The 2,500-nt window shown below is 43.0% G+C and overlaps 1 protein-coding gene across 1 annotated transcript in view; it reads left to right on the top strand.

The window, feature by feature from the left end:
- SPRYD3 (SPRY domain containing 3) overlaps positions 1-2,500 on the top strand; it is a 2,261,394-nt gene that overhangs the window by 2,041,035 nt on the left and 217,859 nt on the right.

Genomic DNA, 2,500 nt, shown 5'->3' with positions numbered 1-2,500 from the left:
CTGTTCATTCCCAACGTAGCACATTTAGATTCAAAAGGTGCTGGAGATATATCTACGCTCTTTGATTTTGGAGGAATTTTAGGTGGGATAATTGCAGGTATGGTTTCTAACTACACGGGAGGGAGAGCGACAGCCTGCTGTGTGATGCTCATTGTAGCAGCTCCCATGTTGTTCCTGTATAATAATATCGTTCAGAATGGAATTGGAGCCACAATTTCTGTGCTGATTGTGTGTGGAGGTCTGGTGAATGGTCCATATGCTGTCATCACTACAGCCATCTCAGCTGACCTGTTTCTGCTCCTGCTTCACATCTGGAATACATTTTGGAGCGCACCTGGTTTCTACAACAAGCTTTCTGTACTTTTTAAGGGACCAAGATGGGGACCAGGAAAGCTAAGACTGGGTCTTCCAGAGGAACTTCCCAAGGTTTGCTGTACTTTGAAAGTAGAACCAGTATACCCGAAGAAGAAAAACAGTAATTCTTCAGATATGGGACTGATACACAATTATCAGTACAAGCAGAGGTCATTGTCACCTTTTCATGCAAATGTCCGAGAGCAGTGAACAAGACATGGTGGTTTCATTAGTGAAACTGGTGGACTTTCAAGAGAAAAAGAGCGACCTTTGAAACATTACAGTTTGCATGATGAGCGTAGCACTTCATACACACACCAATCTCATGCACATCCCCACCCTCTCTGATACGTACACCACACCTCACACATCTATACTACAATACCTACCTTCCCACAACAAGCTCTACTACTATCTACCCTTTTAATATCCCTAACCTACATTACCCAACTTAGCCTCCAGACTAATACATACCTACCTCTAACCACACACACCACCATCTCACACCCCCCAGATATATCCCACTCATATTCACAGATCTCTCCAGAACTTTACTCCTCCAGCCCATCCAATCTTTTCAAACTTTCCTTACTCCCTACATCACCATCTCCTCACCCCACTCTATCTACTTTCTCTAAGACAGCCCCCCTCCCAAAAAAAAACATACTTCCCTGTATCCTCTACTTTTCTTCAATCAGATCCTCTCTCATATCTCACTCTCTCTGTCAGGTGACATCCACTCTAACCCAGGCCCAACCCCTACCTGTACCCACCCTAACCCAAGTTCTAATCAACACAAGCACAAGACTATCCGCCTCATGACCCTAAATGCAAAAAGCCTCCATAATAAAATCCCCAGCCTTCATGCCTGGCTCTCTTACAACCAGCCAGACATAACCGCTGTCTCTGAGACCTGGCTCAAACCCTCCATCAGAGATAATGAAATCCTTCCTCCAGGCTACCACATTACACGCAATGATAGAACTCATAGAAAAGGAGGTGGCGTAGCAATTATCTACTCCTCCACTCTCACTTTTACTCCATTGATCAACCCCATCCCAACATTTGCCAATGCAGAAATGACTGTAGGCTTTCTAAAACTTAACAACTATAAATCCATCTGCATCTGCTCCATCTACATCCCACCCAGAGACAATACAAAAACTCTGGAAGACATCCTCTCTTGGTTTAACTCAAACATCAAATATGAAACCTACATTCTTGGTGATGTAAGTATTAACTGGACCTCCTTCCTCAAAGATACTCTATCAACCTCTACAATTTCACCCAACTAATAGACCTCCCTACTAGGCCAAACAAAGATGGTTTCTCCGGTACCATCTTAGACTGGATATTAACAACACATCCCAACCGTATCTTGAAAGCTGGTGCAATACCAGACCCCCTAGGCGACCACTTACCAGCCTTCACTGACCGCCTATCCTCATACATAGAAAAACAACACATTTTCAAACAATCCCGTAACTTATCTTCCTTCAATCCCAAAATCTTCTCTGAATGCCTCAAGGTTACTAATTGGTCCCCACTGAAAATCCTTCCACTAGATAACGCCGTCACATATTTTAACCAAACCTTCCTTACCTTACTTGATAAGTAGCCCTTTACAAACCAAACGTATCAAAACAAATTCCTGCCCCTGGCTAATCCAAGAAACTAAATTGATAATCACTCAGAGAAACAAAAAGTGGAAACTGTACCAAAAACAGAAAACCCCACCACCCTCCAAGAATATAAACATCTTAAGTAACCTGGCCAAAAAATCAATAGCAAAGATCGTAAAACTACTATAGCTGTCTGCAATACAAACACTCAAACAATCCAAAGAAATTCTGGACATCCATCTCTTCAATACTCAACCCTAGTATCTAACCCCTGCCCCAATCCCAACCTCTCAAGTCTTGAAAGCGACCACTAACTTCAACACATTTTTCATTGATTGTATAGCTAAATTATCCTCCACTTTCCCCAATCCATCCATCATTACTAACCCCTCACCCTGCACCCCAAACCCTCTCTCACTCCCCTCCTCCACCGCTATTCTCATTTAAACCTGTCTCCACCTATGCTATAAAAAGACTACTACAAAAGCTAAAACCATGCCGCAATGCCCCTGACAACTTTCCAG

The sequence above is a fragment of the Protopterus annectens genome, chromosome 9.part0 (assembly GCF_019279795.1).
Source record: "Protopterus annectens isolate FY-2018-M chromosome 9.part0, PAN1.0, whole genome shotgun sequence".
NCBI classification, from domain to species: Eukaryota; Metazoa; Chordata; order Ceratodontiformes; family Protopteridae; genus Protopterus; species Protopterus annectens.
Note: the sequence above shows the minus strand (reverse complement) of the source record. Positions and strands in the feature narration are given on the sequence as shown.